Here is a 17655-nt window from a genome sequence, read left to right as displayed (position 1 = left end):
ATCTAGAAAGGAGGGAGATGATGAGGCAACATTCGATAATTATGGAGTAGCTGCTATGTGACAAGTGCGCTCTATCATCTTCAGCAATTTAATTCCTAAATAAGGACAGAGATGGCGATCCGTTCTCCATTTCTTCTGAGAATGATGGAGGGGGAAAGATTAAGTTAGACGCGAGGAAAAACTTTACTATGACTACAGGGGAAACACCAGTGTTCATCTTCCTGAAAGCAGAGGGCTGGACCCCATGACCTCCTTAGGTTAATTCGGAGTCTTTGCTGTTCTAATGTTTTGATTGCCCCGTCTCAGATATTACCAAACTGGGCCTGTTTTTCTGGTGTGCGTGTGCGCGCATGTGTGTGCGTACGTACAAATCAGAAGGCTCTTTATTTGGAGAGGATTTGGACATTGCCTCTCCTCTGAGAACTCAAGGTGCCGGAGCAGGTGCAGCTCCAATCCTATTTGTGACCCATCGATGAGAGATCACAGTTGGTCTTCACGCCTTTGAAAGGTGGAAGAGGGGCTGAGGATACACTTAGACTTCATTTCACATCGCGAAAACCATTAGTGCCTAGGCTGGGTTCAGCCTGCATTCCTACATTCATCTGGTTTCTATATTAGTCCTTTCGGGAGCTGGACACAGCTATCTTGGGGTCTGAACGCGTGGTGTGTGTGAAGGGTCAGAGACTGGGCACTGTGAAAATCTCTATAGGAAGTGAGTATGCTTACTAGGACTGTAGGCCCGGCCCTGTGCTGGTTTGTATACTGTGAGGGATAGAAATCCCCTTTAGGGTGCTTATTATCAGCAAGACAAAACTGAACTACGAGAAAATGAATGAAATGCATAATTTAGCATGTGACTTCAATTGCATGGTCAAGGTTAAAGGGGCTGGAGACATTGCGAGGAAAGCTATGGGGGTTTGGGATGGATGGCACAGTGAGCGTTCCAAATTGAGAGGAAAGCCTCAGTCGCATGGAGGTGAGACAGTCCAGGCATGCTTGAGGTGCGGTGAGGGATTCACCTGACCTGAGCTGAGGATTCAGGTTAAATGGTTGGACATCAGGTCGGAAAGGCAGGTTGCAGAGGTCTTCAAAACAGCAGCAGTTTGGGTGTTATTGGTGAGTGATGGGACACCCCACTCTTCCTTTTGCTAATGATTTCGCAAAGAGAAAACAAATGCCCTCAGGTCTTCTTCGGCTCCTAAAGGACAGCGCGAGCACCAAGAGAGGCTCCCAAAGGCAGTCTCTTCCAGAAGAGCCTTGAGCTGCTCCAAGGAACTCCATCTCCCAGCCTGGGTCAACGGCAGCCCGGGGCATCGGGGCATCGTGAAGACTTGCAGCTCAGGTTGCGGGACGACTGGAGGTGGCTTTTTGCAAACCTCATGGAGAGTGAAGGAGATGTTTACTGCGGCTCAGAGATGGGCAAACGTGGCTCCACGGTTTTACAAATGAGAAGAGATGAATTCCAGAAATTATAGATCGATGAGTTTAATATCGATTGAGGGCAAGAGTCTAGAGCAAACGGTTAAAAGAAAGGTTGGTGAGCACTTACAAAAGGAAGCGAAGGTGGATTCAGGAAAAACACATCATTCCCCACTCAGCCGGTTTCCTCCGGCACGGTGACTCGCTGGGTAAAGAGGACAGCGCTATATCTACGGTATATCTGGAGTTCAACAAAACATTCTCTCATGGTGCTTTTGGGACCATATGTAGAAATGCAGGGTGGATCGAGATAAGCATAGGCAGACTCTTAGCCAGTTGAATGACTAGACACAAAAGGATTCTGCTTTAAGGTCAGTAGGTCATCGTAACTTTGAAAATTACACGGAGCCGGGGGAGAAAGCCAAAATGACAGGATCGGATTTCATAGAGATGTCAAGAGGCTGGTATGATGGACTCATTATAGCAAAATGAAAGTTAACAAGGACAAGTATGAAGTCACTTATTTGATTTCCAAAATATAATAGTACAAATGTGAGATGTGAAAGATGTGGCGTAGAGAGTTTTATGAGTGAATGAAAGCTCATCATGAGCTATGACTCAAAAGCACGGTTGGGTTGCTACAGAAAACATTGTGATCTTGGGCCGTATTAATGAGAGTATAATGTCTAGAATAAAGGAGGTGATTGCTTTGTGCTACTCTGCACTGGTCAGACCACACCTGAGGCCCTCTGTCCAGTTGCAGGCATAACACTTCAAAAGAGACGTCGACGAAAGTATATTCAGAGAAAGAGTGGTGACAATAGTGAAGGGACTGGGAAAATCCTGGGAGAAATTTGTCCACTGTCAGCAACTTATTACTGGGCTCAAGGGCGAATCGGAAGCTGTAGGTTTGTTCTGTGTATTTCTCCAAGGGTGCCAAGATCTCATGGGTGGAAGTTATAAAAAAAGCAGATTTGGTTTTCCCGAAAGGAAGATGCTTTTCTTCTTTCTTTTTTATAATGACAAAAAAAAAAAAAGATAATAAAACTTTCGGCTCATGATCCCAGCCTTTTGAAGTCCTTTTAAAACTTATTACCGACAGTCTCAAAAGCAGAGAAAACAATTCCTAATCGCGACACCCTAATATAAGCATTTCGCTGTGTTTGAGAAGAAATTTCTAACAATTAGTAGTAGCATTTACTCCCTGAAGTTAGAACGGCCTGCCTGTAAAAGCAGGCAGTACTCCATTACCAGAGATATTCAAGCAATGGAAGCATGTGATAAAGGACCAAACCAGATGACCTCTGGGGCTACTGAGATTCTATGATACTGGAAGGTCTCATGAAGTATTCAGGGAAATATCTCTGGAGCCTTGGTGCAGATAGACAGGAGGAGGAGAGACAGGAAGCAGAGATAATAACTGATTGAGAGGTACCTACTCTGAGGACTACGACTATTTTCGCCTCCAGGCTCCCCCCGTCCCATGAATCCCAAAATTACAGTGTCCAAAGCAGCTTTGGTGGTTGCCTAATTCCCCTCTCTTGTGATCTGATGCTCGATTTCCCTCTGCAACGTCCTCGCCAAATACTTATCTTGCCTCTGCCCAAATACCTCCAGTAATGGGAAAATCTTGTCCTTTTTAAAGCAGACTCTTGCATAATATTGAGTCATCTCGAACCATCATAAAGTTCTTCCTTAGGCTGAGTCAAAATATGTTTTCCAACAGCCCCTGACATTTGCTCCTGATGGCTCTGTCTTACAAAGCAGAACAAGGCAAATCCCTCTTTACATTGTGAACCTTCCAATAGTTGAAAACTGGATTCTGAACCACTCAGAGCCATCGCTCTGTTGAAGCCTTCTCTAGGTTAAACAGCCCCAATAGTTCGCACACAAAGATTTTTAAGTCCTCTCACCCTCCTGGTTTCTCCTCTGTGCATACCCCGGGTTGCCGATGGCCCTGTTTATGTGTGGTGTTCAAGGCTAAAGACAGGGAAGAGGGCATAGCCTGATCTCCCTCATCCTAACCCCAAGATGCATCTGCATTCCAGGCAGCTAGTGTCGAAAACAACCAGCTTACAGGCACCTCACACACCCGAAACCTTTTCACACAGATTTTTAAGTCGTGTCCCTGGTACCTCTCACTTAGGCATTTGGTTTCGACAAACTCGACTGTGAAGCTGTACATTTCATTTTCCTGGTTCATTATGGCCTCTTGGGATCTTCCCGAAACCAGCTTCATATCATTTACAAATTTAATCAGCATGCCATCAATGTCCTGATCCAAGTTGCTAATTAAATTATTGGACAGGCCGGGGACCTTCCTCCAGGCTGACAAAGATCCATTAGTCACCGGCTGTTGAATACACCTTACTGTCCTGTCTTCACCCCACATTCTTCCTGCTTGTCCACAAGGACATCTCACACCAGGTCATTCTCAAACAAAATAAGATTACGTTCTGGAATCCTCTTTGGGAAGAAGGGAGTGGGGAAGGAAGGAGAGGATTTTGACCTTTAGGTGTCCTTTTTATTCTTCCTCCATGGATTCAGTCTCCACGAAGGAATTACCAGCCAACAATTGGGGTATAGAAAGTTGCGAGAACTGCATTGAGGGTCAGAAAACCTACATTCAGACCCATCTCTGCCTCTTCCTAGCTGTATGACCTTGGGCACATTCTTTAACTTCTCTGAGTCTGTTTGGTCATCTGTAAAATCGGGATGCTAACACCTACCTCACACGGTCGTTGTGGGGACAGAATGGAAAAATAGATGTGAATGTGCTTTGTCACCTGTAAGCACCATACCAGTGTAAGATATTATCATCATTATTATTATTTATTCAGCGCCTGCTGTGTTCATCAGTATAGGGTATAGAAAGAGAAAGAAGATATGGTCCTTGCCCTTGGGGAGCTCGGGATTTTGTAGGGGAGATATATTCACGAATAACTATCGTGTGAGGAAGACGAATAGGAGAAATGGCACGTGTCGGTATGGTAATTTGGAAGGGGGGAGTTTCCTTCAAACCAAGGGAAATCAAGGAAGGTTTCATGGAGTTCTATGTGCACCCCAACAAGTGCGGCGGATCGCACGGTAGTAAAGGCTGAGAGAGGTCGGTTGAAGAATGACAGACATGAGACCTACCTCTGCCGAAATGCAGCTTCAACTGACCTCCTTGAAGGAAAACAACTCTTCTAGAGGTTGGAGGCTTCTGGAAAGATGGCAGGAAAGTCACCTTTTTCCTTATCTGCCACTGAGAAATGTGTCTCCGGGAAGGGCAGATACTGAGACCACATTTCAACCCTAGGACTCTTCTGCTGGAGGTGGCTCTAGCCTAAGGAGTCACGCATTTGCATCAGAGGAGGGTTATCCACCATATCTGAAAGACTTCTTGTTCTTCAGTCCATGTGAGGAGCAGGGAGGGAGAGCAAAATAGTTCAAGGGCTCTCAAGGTCCATTTCCTGCTGGATTCTTTGGAGTTATGGTTAGAATTTGGTGCCACCTGGTGTCAGAGAGCGAACATGACATGCCAGCGTTGCCGCCTCCCTCCACAAGTTTGGAGCACTGTCCTGCGGACGAGCGTTTGGAACTGGGCTCACTTCCCGCCCGGAGGGTAGAGCCAGCCCTTCTGAAGGAGTCTGGGGTCTGGGAGAGAAGGGAGAGAAAGGGAAGGTGCTGCTTCAGGCCTCGGGTACCAAACTTCTGTCTTCCTCAGAGTCTCCCGGGGGATTCTGTGTCTTTGTCCCCAGTACTGAACGAATGGGTTTGCCATGTCCCCTCTCTCCACTCCTCGCTCACACACACTCCCTTTATGATGGCTTGAAAAACTGTAACAAATGATACGAGACCTCTCTTTCAGACGTGACCAAGAGAGATTGTCAGCCCCTCGGGTGGCGAAAGGAGTAACAGACTCAGGTTTAAAGTGCTTCCTTCTCAACGGTGAGGGGAGGGGGAACTGAGGCCTCAGATCATGGAACAGATGGGGCTCCTTCTTCCTCCAACCCCATTCACAAGTCGATTCGAAGCGATCCGCAAAACTGGATGGGTCTGATGGTGCCCCACCATGGGCTGAGGGGATGGCTTGAATCGGGACGGTCACTGCTGAGTAAGGACAAGACCGAGCTAGTGAAAAAGTCTCAGCCCCCCGCCCCCGGAAACGGCCCACCCTCTCTGCGTGCTGGCGAATCCGGGGCCAGCTCTGTTTGCAATGTGGGCTGTGGGTGGGAGCGTGAAAGAGTCTGAAGGGCAAGGAACGAATCGGCCGCATTGGTACCTACCACACAGGGTGGCATGAGGTCCCTAACTGGACTGGCCGAGAAGTTAACGAATCGCTTTTTATCCTGTACTTTAGCTACAACAGGGTTGGAATTTGTTTCAAGTAACATTTGCCAGGAAACTGATGGATAAGAACTAACGAAACAGAATACGAACAAACGGTTTGTGGGTTAACTCACCTGTCTTATCCTAGTCTGGATTGACGAGTCTTACTGTAGGTAAACTTATCTGATGCAACGTACGGGGCACCCGAGCCAGTGCTTTCTGGCCAGGGCGATCTTTCAAAACAAACAAGAGGTCATAGGTTAGACCGAGCTGTCTAGACTTCAGTGGAACATAAGTCGGCCGAGACTGGCGGTCCCGGACAGAATCAGCATCCCATGCCGCCTTCTGGTTCTGCAGTCACCCTGGCCCGTGTGCTCCCCGACCCTGTCCCAATTCCTAAGAGAGACGAGCCCCAGCGAAACTCTGCCCCTTCCCATATTGTTCTGACGATGTTTTTTAGGACACGTGTTCTGACCAATCCAAGTGTACCTCGGAGTGTAACTGGACAAAAAAAAATATTTGGATCGGACGCTGCTTCTGAAAATCTGGATCCTCTGGTGGTCATTTGCGTTATTGTTACTAGTATTTTGCTTAGTCTCCTAAAGTGGCCATGTGACCTTGATGGCAAACGCCATCTTTCTAAGAAGCCGGCGTGCGCTGCCCCAGACTCCTCTGACAGCTGCTCGTGCTCTGTCTTTTCCGATTTCAAAGCCTTTAGACCGCCCACCGAGACCCCTTTTCCGGTCCGCAAGGCCCGGGAGGCTCTCAGGTCATTTGTGGAGCAGAGGTGATTGACACGATCTGTGTCTAATGAAATCTCGCCTCCTGCCCAGCTCGGATTACGAGTTCCGCTCTCATTCTCAGCTTCTTTTTGATGACTCATTTCTCCAATTATTCTTCCAGTCGCCTTCAGACCCGCCCCGCCGGCACTTTCTCCTTTGGCTCCTGGTCGTCCCTCACCCTGGGGGGGGGGAAAGGTTTTGTGATTACGGTCGGGTGTAGTTTTTACAGTGCACTTAAACATATGAAGCCAAAAAAAAAAAAACCTGAATTTCCACACAGGAAAGAGGAGGTTCATTTCCTTATAAGGAGCTTAACCCGTCACTGTTCTTCAAGCTTTCCCTTTCACATGATACGGGTGCGTGAGGGACAAATGACAGCTCCGAGTTCTTAGCGCAGGTCGAGCTGCTTGGCCGCAGCAGCCAGCGTCACCAAGGGAGGACTCGGGGAGGCACAATTAGGGTCGAAAGTTCCCAAACATTTCCGTGAGTGTCGGGCATCTGCATCAGGCGCAAATGACAAATTCGCTGGGGACTGCAGTCCTGAAGAAGAAACAGACCTTGGGTCGTTCGTGGGGGTGCGGGAGAGGGAGGAAAAACAAGTAGGGGGCTGAGTCTGAACTCAGAAGGTGATCTGGACCCAGGCCATTTAAATCGATGAGTGGACTTTCACTTGGGCCAGGGTCCGGAGCCATGCCATGCCCATGCGTGTCCTCACAATATGCTTTCCTGGACAGGGACAAGCGAAGCCAGGAGAAGACCTATAGTAGGAAGTTAGCAAGGGACTGACTGAATTTGTCCCCTTTGGGTGCTCGTAGGCTCAGTCGTTCCTTCGTGCTCACGCGAGCATCACCGCTTCTCTGCTGTCTCTCGTGCCACAGCTAAAGCCTGTGATCGAAAGCTCCAGTTCTGCCTAGCTCGAGCCCTGCCTTTCTTGTCTAGGGCTCGTGCAAAGAGGGTGCACAACAGATTCACCGAGTCTGAGTATCGTACCGAAGGCTACAGACTCGAGGACCACCCAGTCTGCAAGGGCTCTCAGGCTCCGGCATCTGCCTGGAGGAGGTTTTTGCACTTTGGTATTGTGTCTGGGAGGAGAGAGTAGTTTGCAGCTTGGGGAAACAAAGAAGGTGCTGAGCAACGTAGGCACCTTCTTTTGCTGCTCCCTCCTAGGCAGCCCCGCCGCCCTCCCTTCGGAGGCCCCTTGGCTAAGTCCCATCCACAGCTTATTTGCATTGTCCAGGCTTGCCCCTCTGGCCTCTGAAAGGAATGTGGCCAATGAACAGGAAAGAGGAAAGAGGCGGCATGCTCTCTGCCCCTGCTGGGGTGAGGAGAGCAGACCCACAAATCCTCTCCCCTCCCCAGCTTCTACTTCCACCTCCTCGCCTTCATCTTTATCACAAAACAGTTCCGAAGCATTCCTCGGTCCCAGGCTCTGTCTGTCCTCATTAGTTTACACATAATCCTTGCTCCGATGATCAGAAGCAGCAGGGCTGAGTGACACCGAACATGCGGAAAGCACATCCCCACGGGGGCAGCGGGCTAATGTGTAAAGCCTGTGGTCCAGAAACCCTCACGCCAGTGACACATGTGAGGGACAGTGCAATTCGGGGCAAAGGGATCAGGATAAATGCATGTAATTGTGAGGAAAAGTGGGGGTGGGCGATTGTGGGAGTTTGAGATCTAGGCAGATTGGGACAAGCGACGCTATTGGCTCTCGACGGCAAAGGATTCCTGAAGGAGGAGGGATTTCAGAAATAGCTGAGTGACAGAACCACATGGCTCTAAGATATTCGCATCTGAGGTGGGAGTGGAATTAGCAGATGGAGTAGACTTTGATTGGGAAAGCTTCAATAACCAGCGACTGTTATTCCTCCTACCTCCCTCCCCCTCCCCCCGCCAACACCCATTTGTTGGGTGCCAACTCTGTCCTCGATGCTGGCGACATAAAAATAATAATGATAGCAAATAGTTATTGAATATCTACTATGTACCAGGTACTGCATAAAACACATTATCTTATTTAAATCTCACATGGACCTTATGACGTAGGTGTCGTTATTGTGCCCATTTTGCAAACGAGCCAGCTGTGGTTCAAAGAGATAAAGTGATCTGCCCCAAGATGACACAACTGGATGTCAGTTAGAGTCTGGAGACCCTGGATTTAATCGGTACGCTCTACCGAATCTTCTAGTCAGACAGTCATAGAAATGGGATGCCTTCGGTGGCAGGGGAAGCTAGAACCGGGAGGGCCAGGGCTTTGAGAGCAGACAAGTGTAAAGCAGAAGACCCCAGAAGCGGCAGCAAAATTCCCAGCCAGCTGTGTAGACAGGCAGGTAGAGCAAGGATCTGGGTAACCAGGATGCAGCAACAACTCGGAGGAAGCCCAGACACGCAGGTGGTTGGCAGCCAGAATATCTGGCAGCCAGTGACACAGGCTCTGCCATGGGGCCTGGGCTTCCAGAGCAGAATGCCAGACGTCAAAAGGTCTGGCAAGAGCTAGATGGAGCACTATTCTTGAGAATACTAAGACGCCAGACGGGGCACCGAAGTAGGATTAAAGATCTGGGGACACCGGAACAGAGACGTAAGACAGGGGCTTTTACACAACAAACCAGGAAACGGTCCAATTATTAGAGCTGGGAATCAACTCCATTAATTTACCCTCCCTTTCAATAACATTTTCGAGCGCTCTCACTGTGTGGCAACTGCTATGCTAGGCGCTGGGGTAAGACACAGTCTAGCGGGGGAGCCAGACCTATAAGACAGGTGGCTACAATACTATATGCGATTAGTTCCCTATTAGAGGCGCAGACTATGCGCGTGGAGGGGAGGAGACTAACTTTTCTTGGGAGAGTTCAGGAGTCACTCTGAGTGGGTGTTTGAAGGAGAGGAGAAATTCCTCAGTAATGCAGACGATTTCAGGCTAAGGGGGTAACATGGGCCAAGGCACAAAGATTTGAAAGATTAGGCCACATTCGAAGAACGATAGGAATTTATACTGGACCATGGTGTACATGGCAGGGAGAGGTGTGAACTATGAGTCTGAAGGCCAGGCTATGAAGACTTTTGTGGGTGCTACTAAAGATCTTGCACACTCTCTCGTAGGTAAAGGATGAGCCAGCTGTAGTCTTTATGTTGACAAGCGATGGGGTTGCACTGGGGTATTCTAGAAAGTCTACATGGGAAATAGTACCCAGATGCTCTGGAGGCAGGCACAGCACTCAGGAGGTTATTGCAATTGTGCAGGTAAAAAATCATGGCAGCTCGAACTAAGATAGCGATGGAGAGGATTAATTCAGGAAAACATTTCTGAGGAGAGTTAATGAGACTCAGTGATTGATGTGGTGAGTGATGGAAAAAGGACCCAAGAACAATTCCAAAGATTTCTCGCTTGACAATAGGGCCTGCGGTGACATCATTCACGTAGAGATTGGGAATCTAGGATGAGGCGTGTGCTTTACAGAAGGAGAAAAGGACTTCAGTTTGGGACATATTGAGCTGGGAGTGTCCAGTGGTGTGCTGGCAAATGTTCAACTGGGTAATGAGAGAGCCCGGACTTAATGATTTCTGTGCTGTACAAACACCCACCATGGCCAATTGGAAGCTACCAATGTGATGCCAACCCATTCACAAAATTCCTGAAAATGTAACAACCAGTCTGAGACTCATGGAAAGGACCGTGCCAAGTAGTCAGATGGCATTGCTTAAATAATTTTGAGACCACACCACTGGACTGAATCAGCATTTTCAGAACCCAAGATCAAGCAGAACAGGAATTAACTACATGGGACTGAATGAACTGATGAAGGATGATTATGACTTTTGTTTGGAATATGGCCGATGGATTTAAGGAGCCCTTTCTCTTTCCTCTTAAGTTATCTCTACTCGTAACAACTAGTAGATTATACTTTTGTAAATAGGAATGAAACATTCATCTTTTCTCTCTAACTGATCTCTCTAGAATTTGAAAACTCTTATTGAGTAATATTATTTCCGTGGTGATATAATTATTTGCAAAAGTTCGATAAGAACCTGTCCACGGTGTAACAGGACATATTTGGAAACGTTGCTTATTTAACTAAGATTTTGACTGGAACGTCACATTTGAGAATGATGTGCACAGGATCAGACGTGAGCAGATAGTTTTAAGGAACTAAGGTCACTCCCTGGAAGGCCCAGGAATCTTAGGCTATTTCGGAGACCTTGAGAAGAAAGAATTCACTCAAATCTATAATATCGCAGTTGAAATTTGGTGGCAAGTTTTTGATTTGGCTTTTTAGTCTCCAGAAGGCTTTCAAAATCTGATGTGAAATTTCTTATGGAAATTTCCAGCAAAGCGAAATTTAAAAGGCCTATGGGTCAATTACCACTGTTGCTGCATTTATGCAAATAATCAGGCCAAATCTAATGAGATCGGACTTGTTTTGTAAACAGAAATCAAAAAAGTAGAAGTGACTGGAGAGAGAAATTGTATGTTCCCATAGAAAACTATAGCACGCCGTTGTGGGTTATTAGATTCTAGTTCTGCTCATTGTCTGTGAGCTGTTTGTCACCTCTTGGTAAACTACATTTCACTGTCTATTTTGTTTTCTACCTGTAACTGTACTGGATCCTGTCATCTTGCACATTTCGTCAGCCCTTACCAATTTCTTAATTCTTCTAATTTCCCTCAATATCTGGCTACAACTCTACAAACTGGCATTTCCAATTTTTCTCCCGCCCACCTGACTTGGTGCCACTGAGAACTAAAACCCGACTGCTCAGATCCGTACTGGGACTCTAAGTTGTCTTGTAGCTGACCTTCCCCCAGGATCTAAGATGCCCTATAAGTAAAGCTAACCAACTCGATATAAACTTCAAAGGAATCATCACCACAGCACATCATAAGTGAGCACCCTTTGAGCCTGATCCTATGTGGGCCACTCAGGAAGTTCACTGGAACATCTGCATCTTCCATGCTCTATTCTAGAAAATAACCATGCAAACCGAAAACCTGCCCCCTGGATTCATAAACTGGGTTTATAATCAGCTCCAACCGTTAATCTTTGTTTTTCTTTCGTTTCATAGAAATTCCCCTCAACATATGGTTCAGCTGGTTGTTCATGAACTAAAGGTAATCGGATGAGAAATGGACTTAAATCGTTTAGAAGAAAGAAGAAAGACTTTCTCCTTGACCAAACTTTAGTTAGGCTCCTGCGAGTCCTCTATTCAGCTAGGCCTCAACGTTGGCCCTCGTCCTGTCTTGGACCTGTCCTAGCAAAGAATCCTGCTGTCATCTTCCCACCCTCGATATCTGATCAAGTTCGTCATTCCCGACTTTTGATGTCTAAGACCTTGGCCTGCCTTTAGCAAGACTGTTCGGTCAGTTTAGCGAGAATCCTCTATTTTTGACATCTCCTCTTAGTAATTTTCCATCCACTGACCCCCTTCACTCTGCTCATTGACTATAAATCCCTACTTGTCTTTGTCGTATTCAGAACTGAGCCCGATATCTCTCCCCTATCTCGAAAAAGTCTTCTTTACTATTATATGAGGCAAAATCTGATAAATCGTTTAGAAGAAATAGATCAGGCCAGAAGGGATTGGCAGGAAATATTCAAAGCGGTGAAAAGCAAGGACCTACAACCAAGATTTCTCTCCGCAGCGAGGCTGTCATTTAGAATCAAAGGGCAGATAAAGAGCTTCCTAGACAGGAAAAAGCTAAGGGAGCTCATCACCACCAGGCCAGTATTACAGGAAATGTTAGAAGAACTTCTTTAAGAAGAAGGAGGAGGTAAAAAGAACATAAATAGGAATAATAAAATAGCAATAACTATGTACCTATCAATAATCATTTTAAATGTAAATGGATTGATTAAATGCTCCAATCAGAAGACATAGGGTGACTGAATGGATAAGAAGATAAGACTCATACATACGTTGCCTACAAGAGACTCGCCTGTGCCTGTGTGTGTGTGTGTGTGTGTGTGATTTGAGGGGATGTAAAGGAAACAGAGAAGAGAGAACAAAATAGGATGGAGGAAGATCCAGAGAAAAGAAGAAAGAGTCTTCCCTTCTGGGAACTCCCAGACACAGAGTCTAAATAAAGATAGGTTTACACACACACACACACACACACCCCACATATGCTCTTCACACACATATGTATAATAAGAGAGAAGAAAGGAGGAGGAGGGAGAGAGATAAATATTCATGCTTAGATTCTGCCTCTGGCCCCTCCCACCACTATTCCCGACCAATAAACACGGACCGTGTAGTGAGGTTGCATAGTAAATGTGGATCTGATGTTTTCTCCTAATTGATCTCTAGCCCAATAGGAATCTCAACAACGTGGGAAGGGGCAGAGGCAGAGTCCGAGCTATTTAAATATTTTTTTTTTCTCTCTATATAAATCTTCAGGTGAATTCATTCATCTCAGTTTAGTGTGATTATGATGGACAGCACTATATCCACAATGGTCACTGTCTGACATGCTCACGGGAGTGCCCGGCATCTTCGCCCTTTACCATAGCATGTAAATGGATGACAAAAATCTTCCCAGATGTGAGGTGAAGACTACTGACATATTCATCCACTGACCTTGCACAGATTCCTGGAGGAGTAGGGCAACCTGCAGATAAACGGATGTTCGCACGTGGGAAGAGCTGGGAGGGGCTGGAGGGGTGGAGGTGGGAAGGAACTATCAAAACCTGAAATACAGCTATAGCAGTTATCGGCATAGAGACGGTACCTGGAATCATGAGAGTAAATCACTCAGCAAGAGTCTTGGAGTAAGAAGACGACTGAGGCTAGAATTCTGGGGAACGTTGCAGAATAAGGTGGAAAATCATGAGCATGAGATCACGGAAACCAAAGGCAAAGTCATTTTCTAGAAGTGAGGTTTGTTCATGGGATGAGATACTACTGAGAGTTCCTTCTGGCTTTTCCAATATGGAAGTCACTTATGAGCATAATGAAAACACTTTTAGCAGATGGCTGGGGCAGGGGCCAGATTACAGTGGATTGAATTATGATAGCAGGTAACAAGTGTACCAGATTCTGGTTAGTAAGTGTGAACCGTTTTGTTTTGTTTTTGTTTTTTCTTTCTGAAAACCAGAATCTGGGCATTTTCTTTAAAATTAGCAATACTGGTTACCATATGTTAAATAACAAATGTACAGAAGGTGAGTATTAAAATTTCTTTTTAATTCCAGCAAATGTTTACTGGATGCCTTGGCTGTTGGGGATACGAAGAAGAAGAGGAAGCTGTGGCGTATCCCCAAGATGCTCACAGTGTAGTAGGAGACAGACATAGAGGTCTGGAGCACAGAGGAGGGAACGTAACTTCTGTCGGAAGAAGGGGTTGGGAATCTGAGAAGTCTTAACAGAGGAAATGACCTTACAGCTGGGATTGGAATGACGAGTGGATGTTCCCCTGGTGAACGGTGAGGAATGCATTCCAGGTAGAGACAGGGACGCAGAAGCAAAAACTTGTGGATATAAATGTCTCTGCCACATTTACAGATTACTAGCGGTTCAGGACAGATAAAGTGCGGGGTTGGACTGTGAAGGAGGTCTTTCAGCCATGCTGAATTCGGACTTTAATGTGGGTGAATGGGAAGCCTTCAGAGATTTTTAAGCTAGAACAGTTTCCTGTCCAAACTGAGGAAGGCGGAAGCGCAGGTGCGGAGCCCCGGTGAGAGATTTTCATAATTGTCCGAGCGAGGAGATGAGAGCCTGTTCTAAGAGCGGCAAGATTTGGGAGGAGAATGAAACGCACATAGAGAAGGAAGGCAGTTGAGCTGATTTAGGCAATAAAGATGATGACTTGATTTTAGATTGATTATAGCGAAACTATGAAGCGCTTCAGCTCTGGAATCATGAGGACACCTTATTTAACATCTCTGAGGCCCAGCTTCTTCATCTACATAATGGGGATAATAAAATACCTACCTTACTTATAGGACGAAACAGAGTAAGTCGTCAATAAATGTTTGTTATTATTTTGAATAGTATTATTATTTTTACTGCAAGCCAAATTTCAGTGACGGATGGAAATGTCCATCAGGCGGTTGGAAATGTGAATCGAAGTGCCAAAGGAAGGTATGAACCACAGGTTTCTGATTCACCGTATAGAGACCTCAGTTCATCTCGAAGAGTGGCTGAGCCTCTACAGAGGGCAGAGAATGGAATTTTGCAGAATAGGCACGGCTAGAAGTGGTAAGAGAAAGGGTACAGAAAATTAGTGGCGTGAGAGGGAGGGGGAGGTCCTTACTTTGGAGAGGATCTTTAAATTTCTAAATGCAGTAGCTTCATCTAAGTCCTCGGTCCCTGACATCTCTGCAATATTGGATGCAAGTGACCTCATAAAGCCTTCTTGTAGAAATGCTCTTCAGTTTCCATGGCATTCTGTTCTCCTCTATCTTCTTTGATTATGCAGAGATATCTCAACTGAAAGCCTCATAGCTTCCTTGCTCCAACCCCCTCATTTTACAAGTGATGAGACTAGAGAGCCAGAAAATGGAAGTAGTTCGTTCGAGGTTCGCAGTCAGTTGTTCCTTGTCTTTTTCCTCTCCTGCACTCACTTCCTCTTTCGATAAACTCGTCTGTTTGCATAGCTTCTAGGATTATCTTTATGTTTCTGATCGCCACATTGAAATCTCCCACCCATGCCTCACTCCAGAGATGCTACCCCACCCTTCCAATAGCTAGCCAGATGCCCCACTAACATGTGAAGCGGCATTTTTCTCCACAAGGCTAGGTTCCCTCTTTGATTCCGCTATCCTATTAACGGTACCTCCATTCTCCTAGTCAGCCAATCCGTTAGCGAACCTGGTCAATTAGTCCTATATGAATGTCCACGAAGTGCAGAGGTTAAACACACTGCATCTAAGGACAAGACTGCCTGGGACCAAATCCTGGCTCTGTGATCTTGGGCAAGTAGGATGTCATTTGAACCAGACTCTGTTAGAATTGAGAGACCTTAAAGATACTTATTCCTCCAAATTTGCCTTTTTCAGAAAAGAAAATTGAATCCCTGAAAGGTAAATCCCCATAGCCGGTAAATAGGAGTCAGGACTGCAATCCCAGGCTATTGGATCCCCGGTCCATACCGCATCGCTTCTTGTAGTCTTATTAGATCCGTCACCGCTGCCACTTCCGTAAATCGATTATTTCTAACCTCATGCCTGGATTATTGACAAAGCCTCCTACCTGTCTTGCAGCTTCTGCTCTACCCCCTCCTTAGTTCATCCTGCTAAATTAATCTTCCTAAAGTGTCATTTCCAACTTTTCATTCCCCTCGTCGGGAAGATTTTGGTGGTTACTCATTGCCTCCTAAATCAAATGTAAATGTCCAAACTAGGCACTAACATTCCTCCCAAATCTGGTGCCAGCTTATCTTTCTATGCTTCATTACCCACACTACCCTTTTGTACCCCATGCCCCAGTCATGCCCAGTACTCTGTGTTCCCTGAACAGTTCACACACTTTCATGTCCTGTTGACTTTACATGTTGTTCTCTCTCAACTTTGAGTACCCTTACTTCGATGTTCCTCCTGTCAAATTTTTTTAAGCATGGCTGAATCTTTATTTTATTTTATTATTCGTTTCAAGTATACAGTACATTGGTTAGACATCTATATAGTTTGTAAAACGACTCCCTAAATTGCTCTTTCTCTCCTCTGGCTTCTACCTAGTCATTACATCACTGCTGACTGCGTTCCCTGTGCCGTGCTTCCCATCCCCGTGACCATCTATCAACTCCTAATTTGTACTTCTTTAACCCTTCACCCCATTCTCCCAGCCCCCCAACCTCCCTCCTCTCTGTCCGTCACCACATTGTCCACTATATTTGTGGGTCTGTTTTGGATTAGTTTGTTCTTTCTGTTCCTTAGATTCCACATATAACTGAAATCATATGATATTTATCTTTCTATGACTTATTTTACTCAGCATCATAACCTCTAGGTCCATCCATGTCATTGCAAATGGTAGGATTTCATTTTTTTAACGGCTGAGTAATATTTCATTGTACATATGAACCATAACTTCTTTATCCGATCGTCTGTTGATGGGCATTTAGGTTCTTTCCATATCTTGGCTATTGTAGATTGCGCTGCCATGAATATAAGGGTGCATAGATCTTTACTAATTATTATTTGGTTTTCTTTGGATAAATACCTAGAAACGCAATTGCTGGGTCAAAAGACATATATATGTTTAATTTTTTGAGAAATCTCTAGACTGTTTTCCATAGCGGCTGTACCCATTTGCAATCCCACCAACAGTGTATGAGGGTTCCCTTTTCTCTGCATCCTCGCCAACACTTGTTGTTGGTTGATTTATTGATGATGGCCATTCCGATAGGTGTGAGGTGCTATCTCATTGTGGTTTTAATCCGCATTTCTCTGATGATTAGTGACCTCGAGCATCTTTTCATAGGTCTAGTTCCTTCCATGAGGCCACCATTACATTGATCCCAGAACCAGATAAAGACATTACAAAAAAAGAAAACTATAGGCTGCTATCGCTTATGAACATCGATGCCAAAATCCTCAACAAAATATTAGCAAACAAAATTAAGAAATACAGTAAAAATATCATACACCATGATCAAGTTGGATTTATTCCTGGGATGCAAAGTTGGTACAATATCCGCAAATCAATTAAGGTGATACACCACGTTAACGAATCGAAATAAAAACCATATGATGATGTCAATAGATGCAGAAAAAGCATTTTACAAAATCCAGCATCCATTTATGATAAAAACTCTCAGCAAAGTGGGAATAGAGGAAACATACCTCAACATGATGAAGACCATATATGACAAACCTACAGCTAACATCGAACTCAATGGGGAAAGGCTAAAAGCATTTTCCTTAAGATCAGGAGCAAGACAAGGATGCCCGCTTTCACCACTCCTCTTCAACATTGCGTTGGAAGTCTTAGCCACAGCAATAAGACAAGAAAGAGAAATAAAAGGCATCCGAATTGGAAAGGAAGATGTAAAACTCTCATTATTTGCTAATGACATGATACTATATAGAGGGAACTCTAAAGATTCCACTAAAAACCTTTTAGAACTGAGCAGTGTCAAATTCTGAATCATCTTTCAAGGGCCAACTCAAATGTCCGAGTGCCTGAAGGGTTTTCAGATTTC

Source organism: Pteropus medius, unplaced genomic scaffold (genome assembly GCF_902729225.1).
Source record: "Pteropus medius unplaced genomic scaffold, Ma_sr-lr_union100, whole genome shotgun sequence".
Lineage (NCBI taxonomy): Eukaryota > Metazoa > Chordata > Mammalia > Chiroptera > Pteropodidae > Pteropus > Pteropus medius.
The sequence above is the reverse complement of the archived record's forward strand: the minus strand, read 5'-3'. Positions refer to the sequence as shown.